General features: G+C 32.9%; 1 protein-coding gene across 5 annotated transcripts in view; it reads right to left on the bottom strand.

Moving 5' to 3' along the window:
* Positions 1 to 23000, bottom strand: part of STK3 (serine/threonine kinase 3) — a 468999-nt gene that overhangs the window by 290832 nt on the left and 155167 nt on the right. The gene's annotated exons all lie outside the window — the stretch shown is intronic.

Below are 23000 nucleotides of genomic sequence, written 5' to 3'. Positions count from 1 at the left end.
GGTGGCTAGGTGACACAGTGAGTAGAGGACCTGCCCTGGAGTCAGGTGGACCTGAGTTCAAATCCGACCTCAGACACTTAACACAAAAACTAACCGTGTGACCTTGGGCAAGTCACTTAACCCCAACTGCCCTCCAAAAAGCAAATAATAATAATAATAATTTAAAACATATTAAAGGTTTGTTTGTAATAAGTAGGTCCTAAATATTGTCAGGTCACATTAATTTTACAAAGCAAATATGCATTTCCCACCAAATAATTCACATGTGAACCACAATGTAAATCATCATTTTTGTATCAATATGAAAGTTAGACATGTTAGGATTTTTTGAATCATTATAAAAAAATAAAATGTTCCTTTGTATTCTACTAGTACCAAAATGGCATAAGAATCTGAATGCATGCAGGCAGACAAGGTTGCAAGGTTCCCACATTTGCAGTCAAATTCTAGAGATCTGATGTAGTTATTATTCACTTAAGCATCAGAAGTCAAAGATAATCTCCATGGTAGTAAACAAAAGTTACAGATTCAACAGCTGTCAGTAGCTTTATCAATAAATGCAAGTTCCCCTCTGTAACACAGGATTCCTGTTCTCTTTCCAACATAGATATGTTTTAACAATAAAATAATTTCATATACACACGTTATGCCTACATACATGAAATAAGACACATATGGCAATAGCAGTGGCACGGCAATCAAGAGAACTGAGTTCTACACACCAAAGTGAGTTCTTAGAACTCTCTGAGCCTCCCTTTTTCTCATTTACTAGATATCTTCTAAGATTCTTTTCATCTCTGATATTCTACACTATGATTTTATCAGTGATAGAATAATTGCTCACTTGAAGAAAATATATTACAAATCACTAGGATTTATTCACAGTAGCAGGGCAAAATTATGATTTAGAGGAGAAATAAACCTCTAAAATCAACTCTAATGTCTCCATTTTACAGGTGAGGAAACTGGAGCTAAATAAGTAGAGGGTACTAGCTTCAGGTTACATAAGTAGTAAACTGTAGAATTAATATATGAACACATCCTTGACTACAAATTCTTATCCAGTATCCTAAATTATAATCCAGCAGACTGAAAAAATGAGTACATGATACCACTTTTCAGGACTACTCATTTTTAAATGAGTTGTTTGTTTTTAACAGACTTCTGACTGTTGCCTTTCTAATTTTCTACTTTAAAACAAAAGTGAGCATATAATAGTTCCTTTCCTCGAAATTATACATTAAAAAAAAGATGAAGTCTGAAAATACAAATCTTCAATATATTGGTGACTAGTATTTATAAGTTTTTTTACCTTTTAATTCTTTATTTGAAATCTTCTCTATTTTATCTTCTTTATTATTTCAAAATCAAATACCCTATCAACTGAATGGAAACATACACACATATAATCTAACCTTCAAAAAACAAAAACAATTTCTTCAATACAGAGATTAATTGAGCAGTGAGATAAAAGGCCATATACATTGTGAATGACTTATGAAAAATGAGGCTCTTTGGACTCCTCCAAAAGGTCAAATTGTTTTGTTTTGTTTTTTGGTGTAGTTTTGCCTACACTTTAATCCTAAAAGTCAAATAAAGTTTTAAAGCATGTTCTGAAATATAAGTACTGAAAGAACTTTGCTGCTTGCTGTTTTCTTTTCCTTTTGTGAAAAATTAAGAGATTCCAGGCATAGTAGAAGCAAACCTATAACTATGGGAGTGAGGGTGGGGGATGGGAGGCTGATGAATTGATCACTTAACTCCAAAGTTCTGAGCTACAATAATTAGTTAAGCTACATTGGGTGTCTGCACTAAGATTGATTCCATTATGGTGAGGCCCCAAGAATAGGACTGCCTAAGGAGGGACAAACTGGACTAGGTCAGAAATGAAGTGGGTCAAAACTCCTATGCTGGTAAGTAATGGGACCTGGCATAGTGAATGGCCACTGCATTGCCAGTCTGAGAGAAACAGGAAGAACCAGTCTCCCCAAATAAAGAAAAAAGAAAAATTAATGAAAAACTTATTTTTAAAAACATGTTAAAATAGCACTCAATGCATAAGATGCCATTTTTAAGGTTTTGATGGCTTTGATATTCATATTTCAGTGGGCCCAGACAAAGACCTCAGTAGCTTGACATCCTATACCATGATGTTGGATATTATCACTTTGGAGACAATAAAGTTTAAATCAAACTGATCAGGTCATTATGAAAGCTCATAACTGGGCCAATGAGTTTACTATGTCTCTATTCTAGATGCCAAAAAGCAATTGAAGATGAAACAAATGCAGAAACACCTGTGAAAGTCAGAAAAAAAGCAAGTGAATGACCTTAAAGTTGATCATCTGTGGCTGTAGAGAGAAGTAGGAGATGTGAATATATATAAATATATTTTTTTAAATTTTTAACTCAACAAACTGAATTGCAGTCAAATATTCTACCTATGAGCTATGTCCCTTGAAAAGTAGACCAAAAGATGACCTTGGAGCCTGGACAGACTGCGTTTCTTAGAGAAAGGATATAAACCTAAGTAATGCCACAAGGCATTTGATAGAAATGAAAGACAAAGATTTTCCTGTCTACAACCCCAAATCTTCTGACATAAAACAAAATTCCGTAATCTGAATTTTCTTTTCAAAAAGACTGGAATAAATCTCTCCTTATGAAAGCAATGATCACAAGAATATTTGTTAATCTGGCATGGCTGACTCAGCTTGCATATTAGGAGATACTAGAAAGAAGAGTTATTTTGGTTTCTGGATATGAACATAATATTTTCCAGATATTTATTCTACACCTTCTAATCCTTAACTACCATCACTCCAAAAATAGATAAAACCATGATGCTTTAGCATGTTTCAGACTCCCAAACACGGCAACCAATATGCAGGCAGTGAAAACGTGCAGACCCTTTTAGAAAGGCATAAGGGCATACAACTGAAGGTAACATTTGTGTTGGCTTTACCCTTTTCCCACAGGAGCCCCAACAGTGTAAACTTTAATTCACATCTGGAACTAACCTTGGCTTCTCAGACCTTAAAAAATAGATCATGCTGTCTTTTTTAAAAAAACAGAAAAAAGGAAAAGAAAAGAAAAGAAAAAGTCAACTTTCAACTCAACTTGTCAGTAAGTGAACTAAGAGAAGCCAAATCTCTCCAAACCACAGTTTTCAAGGCCCAGATATTTTTTTTTTATTTCTTGTCACCATTGGTAATTTCTCTATTCTACTTTTAAATAAAATTTTAGCATAAGTAAACAAGACAAACTAAAATTAGTCAGGGATTTTTTTATGCAAAACTCCAAATTGTGTGTCCTAAACTCTTTTACTCTAGAGAGAGTTCACAAGCTCTGACAGATGTTTTATAACTCTGTTTAAATATTTAGTCAGTAAAAGGATGAAATGTAAAAGCCAGAATGATTTCATTCTTCTCAAAAACCAGGGTGGTCTATGGGCAATTTTGGTACCAGTGGTGTTGCCGGGGGAACAAAATGAAAACAGGTGCCATCAAATTCAAATTAAAGATTTAGTTCTATTTTAAACCACCTTAAACAATGTTTCCATAAACTTTCTAACTGATACTACTACAAATTTGACAATATTTTATAACAAGAAAAGGATTATAAATTGTCTGTAGACCATCAAATTTTAAGTGTAACAAATTTAGACTGATTGGCAATACTTCCTTTTAAAATAAATTTCTTGCATTATATATGCAGCATATCTTTAAAAATGGAATGAGAGTATATTAAAAGGTAATTGAAAGTAAGAAAACTGAGCACATTCAGAAAGACTTTTCTGTAAGGATTTTACCTTCTTTTAAAGCTTATGCAATTTTGAAATTACAAAACAAGAATATAGTTAGTATGAACTTACAGGAGATCCATATACATAGTATAATAATGAAAGCTTAACTTTTCCTTGTGAATTTCATTGTGGTTTTTCTCTCTTATCATTAAAAATTGAACAATATTCCCTCTAACCAAAATTTACTAAATATATCTCATTTTTCTTAATACAGTGTTAGGAAAAGCTACCATGAATATTTATGATATTTTCCCAAATACATATTTTAAAATGGAAGAAAAGTTATCAGTTTAAAGGATCTTGATTTTGTAAGAAAAACTGAAATATGTAAGATACAGTTTTGTCAGGAAAGAATGGCTGTAGCAATCAACAGAGTAACACATAAAAACCAAAGTACTCAGTTTCTATGATTAAACAATGGTTTTCTTACTCAAAGCAAGAGAGACAAGGAGAGAGGCATACACACACACCAAAAAGAGGCCATTTCATCTAAAAAACTTTTTTGAAAACTTTTTATATTACATCAAAGTCTGCTGCAAGGACCTCTTCATTGTCCTCTAAGTAATCCTCAACCTCAATTCTTCAATGGAATTGAACATTCTTGTGTCTTTTTCTTTTTTGCTGATTTGGGGTATCGATTAAAAAAAGAATAGCTTTGCAGTTTCACATGCAATTATTTTTTTGTTGTGCTATGTTATGGAAATGCTCACTTTATTCCATAAACTTAAAAGAAAAATTTTTTAAATAGCCACTACCATATTAGAAGCTTAAATCATAAGAACTATTCCACTACATTAAGAAACATCATAGAAGGAAGAATTTAAAAGCCAAGAGACACCTCAGAGGTGTAATCTTATATAAACTCTACTTAAGGGAAGAAGCCTCTTTTTCAACATCAATGACAAAAAGGTCACCAGGTCTCTAATTAAAGATCTCTAAAGATAAGGAACTTTATACTGTACAATACATAAAATTATATACTGCATGATACTTGATAAAAGAATATTATACATTCTCTATTCCTTTTTTTGAAACGGTTATATAGTTCAATTCCATGGAGGATTTTTATTAGGTATATCAAAAGATGTACATTCTGCAATATTTCTATTTATCTTATTTCATTTTTGACACTTGAAAGATGTTTTAAGTTGCAGAAGAACCTAGGCTTGCACTTGTATTTAATCTACCTTTCATTTATTTTCATCATAAATAATCAAGTTCTGTTGCCATTTTGATTCTTTAGGGCAGTTCAAAGTTTTATTTTTAACATTTTTCTTGGTAAAAGCAGGCTGGTTCATTAGTATGGAATCATAACTTACAGAAAGCTACATTTATTGAAGACTTTCCAATTTTTAACCACAATGATGGCTTCATCAGCTAGTCTCCAACAATGCATAAAGATTTTAAGTATATGTATGTATGTATGTGTGTGTGTATATACATATATACACATATATATATACATACATATATATATATAAACTATTTCCAACTTAAATGTATCCAGGTAGATTTTTTTTCAGATTAGCACTTATAAGTATTTGAATTACACAATAAAAAATATACAACATTATAAGAGGCAGACCAGTATGAAACCCCTTTAACTAAAATAACTGTAAAGTTTCAAGTTAACTCACTTGTGAGTAATTATGAAATTACTGTACTGATCCTCTGCTTACTTTGAAAGTGATTAATCAAAGTCAGAGAAAGCCAACCATCAACTGAAGTGTGTTTCAAATTTCCTACTCAGGGATGAGTTTAAAAAAAAAGATGAGCTAATTTTATTTTAATTAAAACCTCATTTAGAAGTATGAAGTAAATGTTTTCTATTTAATTCCAATTACATTTCAATTGTGTCCAGCTTTCAAATTTCAAGTATCCACTGCTTCTGCTACTTGATTACACATACATGAATCTTTCCTTCTGATTCACAAAAACAGACCTAAAAGCAAAGGAAGACTGTCAAATGCTTTTGTTCTAGTAGGTATACAAATATATAATCCAATGGATCAGTGATCTAATCAATGTGGGTACTCCTTCCCACAAGGCAGGTCACAACCTATGTATATCTACCCATCCTGTGTGAGGAGGGAGATAAGAGAGGGAAGGGAAGGAAGGAATAAGCATTTATAAAGTGTCTATTATGTGTCAGGCTCTGTGATAAGCACAATTACAAGTATTATGTCATTTGATCCTCACATCAAATCTGAAAGGTAGGTGCTATTGTCTCCATTCTACAGATGAGGAAACTGAGGCAAACGGTGACGTGACCTCCACACAGTCCCAGCTAAAAGGTGTCAGAGGACAATGAAAATAAAAAAGGACAGAAAGAAAGTGAAAGTGTTCAGATTTGAATTTAGATCTTATTGTCTCCAGGCTCTATTTATTGAGTCACCAGCTGCCTCATACATGTGACTTTCATTTACGTCCTCCCAAAAATTCATCATAGGGATCCATCCGATAAGCTGGGGCCTTCTTCACATCACATGTAAAATATGTGGGTTATCCTTTGGTTGTCCCTTACTCTTACTACATAACCAACCCAATCTTTTTTTCCATTTACACATTTCTCTGCTAGCACCCTTTATATCAGTTTTCTTGAATAATTCACTTGTCATGTGGCACATCTAGCACCTCTTCACTGTACTTTGGGTAATCCCCAACTTTAGTTCTTCAGTAGAACTGACTGTTTTTGCATCTCTGTCTATATAAATGATATGTATGATATGTTATAAATGATGTGTAGTTTATGAATTAAATTACAAAATTAACTGGCTTCAATTCTAAGTAGCTCAATTTTATGAGGATAGATTTCATTGGACAATTTACTTTTGCAGTTTATTCTTTAAATCCTGAAGTCCTTGAGGGAACTTCTTATGCTCTCCTTGTTTTCAAAAAAATCTCAAAATGGAAAAGGACCTTAAATGTTACCTACCTAGTTTTTTTGAAATACCTGTACAGGAATCCCAATTAAAACATATCCAACAAGTGTTCTTTCAGCTTAGGGTGAACCCACTATTTCATATGGCTGTCTATTCTGCTTCTGAACAGCTCTATGAAAAAGTTTTTGCTCCTAGTTCTTCACTTTGAAGCCAAACACAAAATTCTCATTTCATTGTTCAATCATGTTCAACTCTTTGTGAACCCATTTGGAGTTTTCTTGGCAAAGATACTGGAACGGTTTGCCATTTCCTTCAACAAATAATTTTACAGATGAGGAAAATGAGGCAAATGGAGCAGTGACTTGGCAAGGATCACACAGTAAGTGACGGAGGCCAGATCTGAACTCAGGAAGGTGAATCTTTCTGAATTCAGGTCTGGCACTTTATCCACTGTGCTACCTGTAAGATGCCTTACATATGTCTTACACATGATAATCATTCAAATACCTGAAGTTGATTATCCTAAGTCCTGTCTCCTTCAGAATAAATACCTCCAGTTTAAAAAATCCTGCCACTTATCTGTCTACCAGAGGTAGAAACACAACAAATTTATATGCCTCAATTATCAATTGTATACTGGCTATCCCAGAAAGGCTGTTCAAGATAGGACAAAATGGTAATGGCCAACTAAATTCTAAGCTCAGAGAGATTAAGATTTATAATTAAAGATTTTAATTTTATTAATACTTATTTGCAATTACTTCCCCCCCAAAAAAAATCTATGTGGAAAAGCAAACATATATCTTTATATATAGGTACATGACTAGACTTCTCATATAACTTACCTTTTATTCAGGGTATTTCTACGTTTTGCATATTCATATTTTTTTTTAAGATTTCACATAAAAAAGTAAATAAAAGTTTTCAAAGCACAACGATATTGAATTAAATAGGCTACACAGGCTACCTATCTGCATTGCCAAATGTTCTTTTGGTCCACTTCAAGAGCAAAGGGCTAACAACAACAGCTGTCTTTAACAAAGTTAGTTAACATTATATTCTTCAAAACAGATACTAGAATTTTTAAACATCTTTTTGTCCCTCAGTCACCTGTGTTGTCAGCCAAATCTCTGTTGACAATTTTGTCATTGTCAAAGTATTTATTGAAAGAAGGGTTAATTCATCTCACTGGCTTGAACCGTGTCTAAAGGAACTTATAACTCTTGAAACTATTAAATTCCACTAAAATATAATACAATATGATATATACAATTACACATTATATATAACAACATAACTCTTTAAATATCAAAATGCCATAAAGGAAGTGAAGATTCCCTGTGATATGGGAAATGTATGTATTCCATATTTATATTTTATATGCTTTTAAAATGAATGTAGAAAACTCATGGGAACTGATTATCTATGATTGGATTCTCTTGATTTAGCACAGAAAAGTTAAATGTACATCACACAGTGACAAAACCAAAAAGTTAATGTTGAAATTCCAAAGCATGATTTTTTTAATAACTTTGGTAGATAACTCTTTTTTCCCTTTAGTACCAATCAATGAAATTACAAAATAAATAAAATGGAATATATACAAATATTTGCTTTATAAAGATTCAGGAACACTTCTACAGTAAAATAAAGCTTTAGATGACAGTATAGCATATTCTATTGAATCTTACTGGATTGCAGCCCAGCAAGAGTTAGAAAGGAAAAGGATTTGAGGATACCTCCCTACTCTTAAGCTATGATAAAGGCCTTTTAAACTCTTAATTTCTTCCTGAAAGGTTCTCAGCTATTTCAAAGTAATTTATATCTGTTAATTTTTTTAAAAAGGATGTTTTCTACATTAACTAAATCATATAATTTGGGATTAAAGGGAAGTAAAAATAGTTGTCTTTTTTAAGAATTTGTCTTTGCACTGGCTGCCCACCATGCCTGGAGGTTTCCCTCCTCACCTCAAATTCTTGGCATCCCTGGCTTCTTCCAAGACTCTGCAGGAGGCCTGACACAATCTCCTGCCCACCTTTCTCACTCACTTAAGTCTTACTCTCTAAAGGTAACTTCCTTCAACTCTGTTTATATCAGGTAAGTACCTATTTATATAGATACCTATATAGGTCCTTCCCTTTAGTGTGTAAGCTCCTTGAACAAAGGTACTATTTTTGTATTTTTACCTTTTTTTGTATCCCCCAGGGATTAACACAATGCTTGACATACATCAATACGCACTTTATAAATGCTTATTGATTGTCCTCACTGAAAGCAAGGTAAAGAAGGGGCTTCTCAGAATCTTGGGATATTGCCAATTTTTAACATATCAGATTACCAAGACCTTGCATATTTGTACTTATGCCTCCTGTCTATTTCCCCGTATCATCTGCATTCTCTTATGAGCATCATATCTGGCAGTCCCACATGCCTAGAATACACTCCCCTTTTGATCTCAACCTATTAAAATTCTCCTCATCTTTCAAAGTCCGGTTCAGGTACTTACTGCCTCTTCCATAAAGCTTCCCCTGATCTTCCTTAATTGAATGTGATCTCTCCCTACTTAAATTTCCCTATAGTACTTTGTACTGATTCCCCTCTTTGTTTACTATCACATTCTACCCTTATGCTATACTATAAAAGCAGGAACTGTTTTACTTGTTTTTACATGTGCCTAGCACTGAGCTGTATGCTAGTAGGTACTTTTAGATATACAATGAATTGAGTCACAAAGTCTCTTGACAAAGACTAACTTTAAAAGAGAATTATAGTATCTTACAGTAAAAGAGAGAAGATAATTGTTACTAAAAGTTTCAAAAGCCGAAACACCTACATTTTGTAATTTACTGTGTTTCTAAAAAAATCAAAAAATTTCAAAACATGTTGAATATTTACTAAACTAATCATCCCATACTCACTTGCTCCTCTAAAATATGCCATAATGGGTTTGATCATCATTATGTTTGGGAGGAAGAGGAACTCTATTCTTCTCAACCTATACTTTAAATTTTTTCAACTGGAGAAATTAATAAAGATCTGCACAGTGACTGGATCTGTGATTTCATTAGAATAGGGAACTCCCTGTATGGAGAAATGTCCTCGACCACTGCAGGTCAGCACATTTTCTGCAACTTAAAGTCCTGACCTTGCCTATAGCACTGAGAGGTTTAGCAACTTGGCCAGGGTACATAAACATTCAGAAGTAGGACTTGAATCCAAATCTTCCTGGTTCTGAAGCCAGTTCTCTATCCACTATACCACTGTGACATGTCCTCAATCTCTGAAGATACTTACTAGAAAAATTAAATAAATATAAGCATTAATATTGGGCTAAGGCTTCAAATAATATATGAAGTTCTGATATTACTGATCACAAACTTAGCATTTTCTTCCATTAAAAAAGTAAAATTATGAACTTTATGTATAACAGGAACTGAGCATAGCAGAAGAAATTTAAAATGTTTATGAAAAACTGAGAATAACAAGTTCATTTGTGAATTTACCAACATAATTCCTATATATGCTGCTTACTACATGTATTCAGTGGATCTAAGAAAGTCAAGCAATCATAGAATCATGGACCCAGTAGCCATTCAGTTCAACTCTCATTTAAACAAATAAAGAACTGAGGTGCAGAGTGGTAACGTAGCTTGCCCAAATACATACAACTAATAAATAGCTGGACTAAGATTCAAACACACATCCTCCAACTCTAAATACAGGACTCTTTGTACTGTAACACTTCCATTGTAACATTTTCCACTGTACACAACTTGAGGCAAGAGAATGTCCCTTTCGTTTTTCTATCCCCAAGTCCTGAAATGGCATATGTAGAAAGTTTAACTCCAACAAGTTAAAAGGATACCAATTCCTTTGATACAGGAGGGAAGGAGAAGAAAGGGGGTAACAATACTGAAAAAAGAATTTAAGGGAAATAAGGGAACTGCAAGAGCTCTCACTGAACAGCCTTGAAGGGGGGCAAAGGGAACTTACGGCATTTACTGCAAACTAGAAGGAGGTAAAGATACCTTGAGGATCTGAGGTATGTTTAAAAAGGCCAGAATTCTCGATGTAGATTCTGTAAAAAGAAGTCAGTAAAAGCAGATCTAGAAATATCACGGAATAGCAATATGGTTTCAGTTGAGGTTAGGTACCAAAAATTAACAATGAATTAAATCACCTGTATCTCATGAATGTCTCCAGACTGATTTAGCATTCTCACAGTAGGATATAGGAATAGAATAATGAGATTGATCTAGGGTTGGAGGTTGACGATTGTGTGAATCATTAAAATGCAAGACCACAGGTCCAAGGCTGGGTACAGAGGCAAATGGGGCCAGAAAGGCAGAGATAAACAAAGGGGAATTGGAGATCTGAAAGTCACAATAAGAAAAAGTAATAATTTTTAGGATAAGCAAGTGGGAGAGGGAAAAGAATAGGTTTTGGTCAGAAAGTGAAATAATGATATTCAAAATCTTGGAGGTGATATAGTTCTTTGAGAAGATAAGAAGATCTAAAGGCTGGGATGGGGGTGGAGAACAGGAATACCAAACCAAAGATTGACTGAAGATAGGATGAAGTTATAGATAGTTAGAAGTGAAAAGGTTATGGAATTGTGTGAACAAAGGGTTGGATTAAGTCCTTTGGAATACAGCTGGGTCCCAATGAGTTACATGAAGTGGTCCTATTTTGAAAATTCACACTATTTTAAGTTATAATTATATGTAAAATATGGTACTTGGTTCCAGTCCAATAGAAATCGGTAATAAGCAATTTTAAAGTAAATTTTAATCTGTTTATTAATGTTATATGACAGTAAAGTATAAGAAGAAGGTACTTCTGATTCAATATTATTATAAAGTAATAGAATAGTTGCAGATTACAAAATTTTTAAAATAAAAAACTAATGAACATTATAATTAAGGATAAACCTATTGATATGGCAAAAATGTCATTATTTGAAGTTCAAAATATTTTAGCAATTTAGACTGAACTATCCTGTCTTTCACTAAATCTTTACTGATATAGTGGTAGGTACAAAGAATTTTTATCCATATCTCAGTAAATTTTTATGCTCATATTCTTATGCAATAAACCAAGTATTGTAGAATGATATGGGCATTACCTAAAATTATTACTGCTTTAAATGTGATGTTGTCATTGTAACATTTTTCAACAGCTGGGCCAAAATAACTTGAAAATTAGTATTTGTGACTTTTTAGTCACCCATGCTTTCTTATTTGAAAAAGAATTAGAGGGGCAGCTAGGTGGCACAGTGAATAATGAAAGCACTGGCCCTGGAGTCAGGAAGACCTGAGTTCAAATTTGGCCTCAGACGCTTAACACTTACTAGCCATGTGACCTTGGGCAAGTCACTTAATCCCAATTGCCCTGTCTTCCCCCCTCCAAAAAAAAAATTCTGAAAAAGAATTAGAAGTGATCCTCTCAGAGCTTGAGATTTCAAGACCAATAAACAATCATTGATTTTAATTTAAAATCCCATTTTGCATTATCTACTAAGACACTTTAAATTCAAGTCTGGCTTTTTCTTTCTTAGAAAAGTAAGTTTTAAAAGGTATCCTTTTCCAGAATAAGCCAATTTCATCCACATTAAAAATTGCTGCTTAGTTAATTCACATTATTCAATTATTTTCTTCAAAACATCATGATATTATCTGCCATATCATTATGTGTGCTGGCCACCTCTCTTTATTTTTATTTTACATTATGCAACTGAAATTGATGATCAAACCAACCAATGCTTATGATAAAAGTTTCTTCACTATCCATCTTATTTCCATTTTCTTTCATTGCCTTAAACTAGAAGCTTTTGTCTGAATGGCAGCTCTAAAAGGAATGTTTTTTATTGCAATCTTCAACCTGTACAGATAAAACACCACCATCTCTATCACTCTAAGACTTCTATTCCTAGCAGTGCTTTGAAAACTACAAAAAGTTACTGCAGCTGTGTTCTTCTTTCACCCGTATGTTTTATAATTTCCCATGCCATAGATATAGGTATTCTGATATTTCATCCCATTTTAGTTATTATAATCGTATTTGTGCTATTCAGTTTCATCAAATTTTCATTCTAATGTAATAACAAAGTTCTGCTTTTTTGCACTGATAGTGCTTCACTCTGAATTATTCTTTCTTTTGTCCATTTGCTAAGGGTTCTTTTTAAAAAAAAAATAAATACAACTGTTGGTAATATGATATGTAAGCAGCACATCAAATCCATACATGACAATGGGCAAGTGTAGCCTGATGCCACAGCAGCATGATAAACGCATGTCACATTAATTTAATTTTGGTTTGGATTAAATGTAACCTGATATCATTTATAATTTGCACTAAATTGAAGTTCACATTATTCATGCACATTAAATCATTTTGTATTAATCATGACCTAACTGTAAGTCTCCATTCTGAATGTATTCTCTTTTTCTTTCCAAGTCTCAGAGAGTTTTTATTGTTAATAAAAATGGGGAAGTAGATGGGGGTGAAAATAACAAGCAAAGAGAAATTATAGTTTTGAAGAGTCTCATAGCAGCTGTCCTTGCTATTAAATGGAAGATAAACAGAGACAGCTAGGTGGTGGTGCAGTAGATAGAATGCCAGGCCTGGAGTAAAGACCTGAGTTCAAATCTGGCCTCAGACACTTACTAGCTGTGTGACCCTGGGCAAGTCCCAACCACTATGTCCCTTAGTTTCCTCATCTATAAAATGGGGATAATAATAGCACCTCCCTCTCAGGGTTATTGTGAGGATCAAATGAGATAACAATTGTAAAGTATTTATCACAGTGCCTGTCACACAGCAGGTGCTATAGAAATGTTAGCTATGGCTATTATTATTATTATCATCTTCGTCTTCATCATCATCATCATCATCATCATCATCATCATTTATGTACAATTCTCTCCAAAGACAAAAAGACTTAATCTCCAGGTTCCAACTGTTCCATGATTTTTGTGGTGCCATAAATGATAATATTGTGGATTACATGTAGATAGTACTTTGAGGCTTACAAAGTGCTTTCCTCACAACTGTCCTGTGAGGTAGGTAATAAAAGGATTATTATTTACATTTTATAGGTGTGAAAACTGAGGTCTAAAGGCATCAAGTAAATTGCTATTATCTTTTCTTACTTTTAACTCAGACATTTTACTTTGGATTCATTATTTCCAGGAAATATTTATATTCATAAGGTCTCTCCAGTTTTCATATAAGCTGATCATCACTTCTAAATCAGGCACCTGTGTGGCTACATAAAGTACCATCATTTCTTGATCCACCAACACTGAGAAAACACATATACCTGCACAGTAACTTTATTGGACTACTCCTGATCCTGTATTCTTAGGCCCATCATGACAGCCTTTCATGCTTAGTTTACGAACATATTCAAACAGTCATGCTGCAGTTATTTTCACACCACTGCCATAAAATCTGCCAATTCATGTTCCTCACCACCTAAAAGACCCCCCAAACTGATTTTCCCCAGGAAAACTTAACTGATCAACAACATCTAAATCCATATCATCTTACCATTTACATAAAGAATTTGAAATACTATAACCTGTACTTAATTTGTAATGTGTATAGAAATCCTAACCCTCTCAAGAAGACTATATAAACCCCAGAAAAATAACAACACTTCGATCATATTTCCTTACAAGCACCTCACACAATGACCTGCATACAAGAGAAGCTCAATACAGACAACTGATTTACATACATTCTTATCCCACAGATCATCCTAACATAATTAACTCTATATTTTGTAATAGAAAACTATGTAAGTATTTTGGAATATAATGTTCCTAATATAATGTTCCTAGGATATTCGTTTTGCAATAAGCATGAGATAAAAATGAGAAATGAAGAAAATCCAATTATCATAAATATAAATTTCATTCCTGAGAGAGTAATCCCCAAGGATTACAACTGTGAAGAGGAAGGCAGAAAATTACATTTTTATTTTTGCTTCTATTATTAATACTGCCATTTTACAAAGGCCTATTGTATAGATTTTCATTTTAAAAATATTTACTATGTATTTGTCTCATTCCTTGTACCTACTTCTAAAACACAACCATCATCTAAAACATCACCATAAACTTTCGAATTTTATGTTAAACAACTTTTCTGAAGTTTTTATAAAGGAAGAAAGTCATGAACACAAGTAGCATAACAATACATCATCTCACTTCTCTAGGGGCAATTCTGCTTTTATCAATAACTAAGTAGCAGGCAGTCAGGCAGAGAGGTCTTCTACTTCCACATGCATAGATCAGTGCTCAAGGTTAAGAAAACCACATTTGTGTATTTTGGCAGGTGAAATGCTTTTTAAATGAAAAAAACATTTGGAATGTTTTCTTTTTTAAATGATTGTACTGCTAGAAGGAAGTATCTAACAATCTGTTCATTATTAATTGTATGTTTTCTGATATGGCTAATTATTCAAGTTTCGATACAATCTTTCAGCTGGTGAGGCTGCTCGCTGATACAAACTTATAACTAAAGTATATAAATTACAATATAAAGCCTCAGAAAAAATTTCATCATTTCCTCAGTAAGATAGCTAAGCAGCTACACATATAGAAATAACTTTTGTCACAAAATAACATTTTAAAATTCCATAGAGAATAGACACTGTATTTATTGAATAGCTTTTAAAAATTGTATCAGAATCCCTCTAATACTTAAAAACTAATACTATTTTTCTGCTCACATTTGTATGCATAATGACAAACAAGTTTAAGAAAAATGGAAATTTTATTAACTTTGAGCAGCAATTGTTTCCTCCTCTTAACTGTGTTCCTTTGTCATGGATAAATAACAATAGTTACTTTTATTTATGTATTTATAATTTTTAAAGATGACTTTTTTGTCAGCAGATAGGAATTATTAAAGCTACACAGTTTTCCAAAAATAATGTCAAAAGACTTTAAGGTTTTCAAAGTGCTACCTAAACAATTCCATAAGGTAGATAGTAAAAAATCATCATCCCATTTTACAGATGAAGAAATCAAACTCAGAGAAGTGAAATGCCTGGTGTTTAGGTCACAAGGTAAAATAAAGGGCAAAGTAATACACTTAAGTCTAAGTTCAAAGTGTTTCCTACGACTACAAAAAAACTTTTTTCCACAACTATTTTTTAAAAAGGAGCAAAAAGTATTGCAGGAGTACCTCTTTTTTGCATTAGTAATACTGCTTTTCCATTTGTTTAATGTTAATTAATTAATTAATATTAAAATACATTATATTTTACATTATAACACAGAAGGCTGAATCCTCAAGGATTTTTATACAAATTTTAGGCAAGTTATATTTTTAATAACCTATCTAATTAGTAAAAATGTGACAAAAAACATGTTTTTGGAATCTCAAGTTTAAAAAAATATAAAGTTGAAAAAATATGTTGAAAAAATCTACCTATGCATTATAAAATTTTAAAATGAAAGGAATGTTTCCCTCCAAAAATATTTTATAATTGCTAATCTTAACTGATGATAGGTATATCAGAGATAGCTTTCTTTTATTCTTATAATTTTCTATTAGTATACCTTTCGTTTCTAACCCATTATTATGGGGTTAAGAGGTAGGGTTAACAGAAAGGTTGTGTATTTGAGACTGAAGTTAAAGTTATTTAAAGCAAAGAGAGTAATTTATGACAAAAATAAAAAAAAAAAACTTCAATGGCATCCAATACATATACTTAACCACAGATGTTAAATGTATCTTACTGATGATGCAAGAACAGTCTCTATATAATTTGGAATATTCACTAGTTATTATTATATATTAAATATTATAAAAGTACCCTTAAAGAGCTAAAATTTTAAAAATCAATTTGAACAAACAAAAAGGTAAAGAATCTCAAAGAAGATGATAAAAAAAAGGAAGAGGGCATAATAGTAGAGGATCTCACAAAGCAATTTGTATCATACAAAGCAATAATCAACAAAACTATTTGGGACCAGTTTAAAAAAAAAAAACCCAGAAAACTTAATTGGTGGAACACATTGGATACACAACACACAGAAGCAAATGAAAATACTAATACAGTATCTGGAAAGCCTCAAAACCTCAACCACTGGGGCAATGACTTATTATTTGATAAAAACTGCTGGGAAAACAGGAAAGCAATCTGGCTAAAATTAAATTTAGAAAATCTCATGATAAATATCAAAATAGGCATCAAGCAGATACATAAATATAAATGGTCACATTACAGACATTTAAGAAGGAAACAAGGAAGGAAATACCTTTCACAACTATGGAAAGAGGAAGAGTTCATGATCAAAAAAGGGACAGAAAAGACTAGACTTAAGTACTGGATGCCTTTCAATTGCAGAATGGCTAAAAAAGTTGTGGTATATGACTGTAAAGGAATATTATTGTTTTATAAGAAATGACAAGTAGAACAAGTCATCTTCTACAAAATGACTAATACAGAATGATTTACATAATTGCATATGTATAACCTATACTGACTGCTTACTGTCTTGGGAGGAGAAGGAATGGAGGGGATAGAATTTGGAACTCAAAACTTTAAATAAAAATATTTAAAAATTGAGGGAAAAAAAAGGAAAGAAAAAGGATCTTTAATTAATTGAGCATTCAAAGCTGAAAAAAAGAAAAAGACTAAAGAAGATAAAAATTGCAAATTTTTCATTATATATAAATTTTTAAAAATTTTTTTGCCAATTAAACCTATGAGGTAAAAAAAGGAGGGGGAGCAATTAAGTAATGGAAAATTTGCAGCACATTTCTCTGATAAAAGTCCAAGAGCCAAGTTATATATGAAAACTGATTCAAATATGTAAAACTAAGAGCCATTTCCAAATAGATAAATGGTCAAACTATATGAGTAGGCAGTTTTCAAAGGAAAAAGTCCAAATTATCAGTAACCATGCAGAAAAATACTGTTTCAAATGACTAAAAATTAGAGAAAAAGGAAATAACTCTAAGAAACTACCTCAAACCCATTAGATAGACAAAGAAAAATGATATTTCTTTTAGGCACAGCAGATAAAAAGACAGCTTACTGAATTGTTGTTGGGGCTGTGATTGGTCCAACCATTCTGGAAAGTAATTTGGAACTGTGCTCAAAATAATCAATGAATTGTATACACCATTTAATCTAGAAATACTACTACTATGCACATACCCCAAAGAGAAGGCAAAGGGGCTCATATATACAAGAATGTTCATAACAGATCTTTTTGTTATAGCAAAGAACTATAAACAGAAGGAGTACTCATCAGTTGAGGAATGGCTAATGTTGAATATAATGGAATATTACTGCAAAGCATGAAATGACAAAAGGGAGAGTTTCAGAGAAACTTAGGGAGATTTATATGAACAGACAAAAACTTTCAAGAGCAAAAACCAGGGGACAATTTATACAATAAGTGATGCTATAAAAAATTGTTTTCAAAATATTTATTAACTTTACTCAATGCAATGAACATCCAGCATTCTAGAAGACTGATTATGAAACACTCTTTTTTATGAAACCAGCTCCTGAAAGAGGGGTGATGGTCACAAGATAAAGAATGATACATACATTGTGAGAATTTTTTTTTACTTGATTATGCAAGTTAATTACAAGGATTTGCTTTTCTCTCATTTTTCTTTTAACTGGGAAGAAGAAGTTGTAAGGGGAAAAAAGGAGATTAGCAATCAGGTTGTCAAAAAGAAAAAAGAAAAAGAAAAGAGGACTGCTAAAGCCCTTTTGTAAAAATGCAGAGAACGAAGGCCAGAAGTAAATATAAACAAGGAGGACAGCTTTGAAAATTTTAAGTTACATTTATTACATATTTCAAAGAAAAGGTTGGCTAAATATAATAGAGATCCATGGTATCCTGTATGATCCTTTTTTCTTTTCTACATTGTATATGCGTATTTTATTTACTGAGGTAAGAATTATTTCTTTAAAATATCTTCATATATTACCTTAGATTATAAAGTTCCAAGTTAACACTTAAGCTATTGCCGTAACAGGTAATTCCATGAAGATTTAGGAAGGATTACATTTGATGAAGCTACTTAATATCTATCATTATCTGGAAGTAATCTGGATTTGTGCATACCTGTAGAAAATAAAATTACAAAAAGATCAACTATAGTATATAAAGTATCCTATTTTGTTTTGGATTTTGGATCACACTTATATTTCACTGATAACAGAAACTCTCAGAAAGGAAATTCACTCTACCAATACAAGTAAGTACCTATTCTGGAACTAATAATCTTAGTTAATAATCTTCATCTTGAGATGATGAGAGGTTAAGTGATTTACTCAGTCATACCACCTAAATGTGTCAGAATAAGAACTTGAACTCAGGTCCTCCTGGCTACAAAGCAAACTCTAGTAAGTCAGACAAACACACATAATAAGTTGGCTTTTTTTAACTGTTAACCAAGTATTTTCAAATTGAGTATAAGTAAGAAATTGGCTATAAGTAAATCATTTTCATATAATTAATTTTCTGAAGGTCTTAAGACGTTTCTTTAAATGATATTAAACATTTTTACAATAATTATGTTTGTACTCTTCATTTGTTTCACAAATTTCTCATGACAGTATGAACAAAAGTTAACTTCAGCCCAGGCTGACTATGGTGCTGTCATTTCCCAAATTAGTAATACATAAATTAATGAGATTTCACTGTAATTATAAATAAAGTGGCAAGGGTTATAATTTAGGGGCATGGCCCCTTCTAAACCATAAAAAACTTTAGTGCCATTTGAAATTATGTATAATTATAGGAAACATCACAAACTTTTGGAATCAAAAAGACCTTAATAAAGATTACATAATCTAAATTTCTCATTTTGCAGATGAAGAAAGGTCACAAAAAATAATTAAATTAGTGATAAAAGAGAAAGAATTAGAAACACATCCTGACTCACAATCTAAGGCAAGACAAATTCTTGAAAATCATGCATTTTCCCTAAAAGACAAAGCTACATATTAAACTATGTCTTTTAGGTTCACCATTTCCTTTATAGTGGGAAAAGAATGTCTCCTTAATCTGTGCTCAATGTTTCTTTGCATAGCTACTGTTTTCAACATTTTCATACAGCCAGGATGTCATAAACAGCTGACACTACAATATAACAAAAGTACAAAGCCAATAACACTGAAATTAGAGCTACTGACTCATAGCAAAAACAGTAATGTCATAAAGACCATCTTTCTACATGTTGAGATCACTAGTCTCAGTTGTTTGAAATAAATTAATTAATAGATAAATAAATAAAATTTTAAGAGGGTTTAAAGAGCCTGAGTTTAAGGTAAAAGGTTTTTTTAAAAAATTTTGTTTTTTCCCAGCTGCATGTAAAAACAACTTTTAATATTCATTTAAAAAAATTTTTTTTGTTCCAAATTCTCTTCCTCCTTTCCCCAACCCCTCCTTGAAAAAGCAGGAAATCTGATATAGGTTATAAATGTATACATGCATAGTCATACTAAACATATTTCCACATTTGCCATGTTACAAAAGAAAACACAGACCAAAAAAAGTAAAACAAAAAGTTTAAAAAAGCATATTTTGATCCCCATTCAGACTCCATCAACTCTTTCTCTGAAGGTGAATGCCATTTTTCATCATAAGTCCTTCAGAACTGTCTTAGATCATTGTACTTATGAGAATAGTTAAGTCATTCATCGTACCACATTGCTGCTGTCACTGTGTACAAGGTTCTCCCAGTTCTGTTCACTTCACTTTGTATCAGTTCATATATAAGTCTTTCCTAGTTTGGTTTTATTTGGTTTTTTTTTTTTTTGGTCTTTATTAATTTATTTACTTTTAGTTTACAAGATTCAGTTCCACAATTCCTTGAGTTTCAAATTTTCTCTCCCTCCTTCTCCTCACCCCCCCAATGGCAGCAAACAATCAAGTATAGGATCTGCAAATACTTTCACATGAGACATTAGTCAGGTTATAAAGAAGGACTATATCAGCTAGAATGAACAATGGGAAAGAGGAAACAAAACCAAGCAAGAAAAAGAAAAAGAGCAGCCAGTTTGCCTCAATTTGGATTCAAATTTCTTTCTTTGGATGTAGACATCTCTCTCCATCATGAGTCTTTTGGGGTTGACTTATAACCCTGCATTGCTGAGAAGAGAACAGTCTATCAAAGTTGGTCATCATACATACGTTGTGTCTATAATTGTGTACAAATTTCTCCTGGTTCTACTCTTCTCACTCAGCATCAGTTCGTATAAGCCTCTCCAGGTAAATATGAAGTCCATCTGCTCCTCGTTTGTTATAGCACAATGGTATTCCATTACATACACATACCACAACTTGTTCAGCCATTCCCCAATTGGTGGTCACCCCCTTAATTTCCAATTCTTTTCCACTACAAAAAGAGCTGCTATAAATATTTTTGTACATATGGGTCTTCCTCCCACTTCTATGATCTCTTTGGGATATAACCCTATAAGTGGTTTTATTTTTTTAAACCACCCTGCTAGCTATTTCTTATAGCATAACAGTATTCCATCACAATCATATAACATAACTTGTTCAGCCATCCTACAATTGATGGGCATCACCTCAATTTCCAATTTTTTACCACCACAAAAAGAGTGGCTAAAATATTTTTGTCCATATAGTTCCTTTTTCTCTCTTTTTTAATCACTTTGGGATACAAATCTAGCAGAGGAATTGCTGGATCAAGGGTATGCACAGTTTTATAGCCCTTACTTTGGGCCTAGTTTCAAATTGCTCTGTACATTGTTTAAACCAGTTCATAATTCCATCAATAATGCCTTAGGGTCCCAATTTTTCCATATCCCCTCCAATGTTTGTCATTTCCCTTTCTGTCATATTAGCCAATCTGATAGGTATAAGTTGTTTTTACTTTGCATTTCTCTAATCAATATCGATTTAAAGTATTTTTATATGACTATATAGATACTTTTGATTTCTTCTGAAAACTGCCTGTTCATATCCTCTGAACATTTATCAATTGGGGAATGACTCTTATTCTTATAGATTTGACTCAGTAAACTCACTATAAACATTTTTCCCAGTTTCCTGTTTTCCTTCTCATTTTGGACACATTGGTTTGGTTTGTGTAAAAACATGTTAATTTAATGTAATGAAAATTATTCATTTTATTCTCCATAAATAGCCTCTATCTCTTGCTTGCTCATAAATTCTTCCCTTATCCATAGATCTGAAAGGTAGTTGTTGTTTTTTCCATGCTCCCTTACCTGCTTATGATATCACCCTTTATGTCTAAATCATGTACCCATTTTGACTTTACCTTGACAGATCATGTGAGATGTTGTTTCTGCCAAAATGCTTTCCAGTTTTCCAAGCAATTTTTGTCAAAAGGTGAATTCTTGTCCCAAAAGGTTGGATATTTGGGTTTATCAAACATTGGCCTACTGTGGTCATTACTTTGTATTATTTATTCAGTCCATTCCACTGGTCTACCACCCTTGGCCAGTACCAAATTGTTTTGATGATTACTGATTTATTACAGTTTGAGATCAGGTTCTGCTAGGCCAGAAGGTGTAAGGTTTTAATTAATTAAGGTTTAATTATTTTAACTCAATATAATTAAGGTTTACAATTTAATTACTATATAGTTATGCCCTTCTGAAAACTAAAGGGGAGGTTCCAGTTAAGATTACAGCATTAAACAATGGAAAGGAAACTATCATTCCTGTATATTCCAGCAATGATTTAAAGAGAACACTAGATTTAAAACTTATCAAGGAATCCAAAAGGAGACATTAGGAAGCTCCTTCATTCAGCCTGGGACTATGCAAAAGACAACTTGAAACCTCATCAACAGAAAAGAGGTCATGGGTGGAACCAAGATGGCAGCTTAGAAGCAGTAAAATTCCCTGAGCCCCCCCCCCCCCCCCCATAACCACCTCAAATACCTATAAAATATGACTCTAAACAAACTTTAGAGCTAAAGAACCCATAAAGTGAGAGAGAGAAACAAATCTTCCACTGAAGGCAGTCCAGCAGGCAGACAGGAAGGGTCTATCTCAGCCCTCTGGGAGCAGAGGCCAGCCCCAAGTGAGCTAATGGTTTTAGCCTCAGAGCAGCCCCCACCAGCCACGGCTGGAGGGAATTCCAGAGAGTGGATCACCAGCAGCTACGGCAGATTCCAGAATTATCAACCCATAAATGCCAAAGGCAAAGTAAAAGGTAAGTGTGGACTTTGGGAACAGGGGGTCCGAGAGTGCTTGCCCCCAAAGGGAAAAGTAGCTGAGGCACGGCCGCTGCCACGTGACAGCTTCAGAGTTCCTGGCCTGAAGATCATAG

The sequence above is a fragment of the Petaurus breviceps genome, unplaced genomic scaffold (assembly GCF_028583685.1).
Source record: "Petaurus breviceps papuanus isolate PSGF00001 unplaced genomic scaffold, PetGlider_PUasm1.0 98, whole genome shotgun sequence".
NCBI lineage: Eukaryota > Metazoa > Chordata > Mammalia > Diprotodontia > Petauridae > Petaurus > Petaurus breviceps.
Note: the sequence above shows the minus strand (reverse complement) of the source record. Positions and strands in the feature narration are given on the sequence as shown.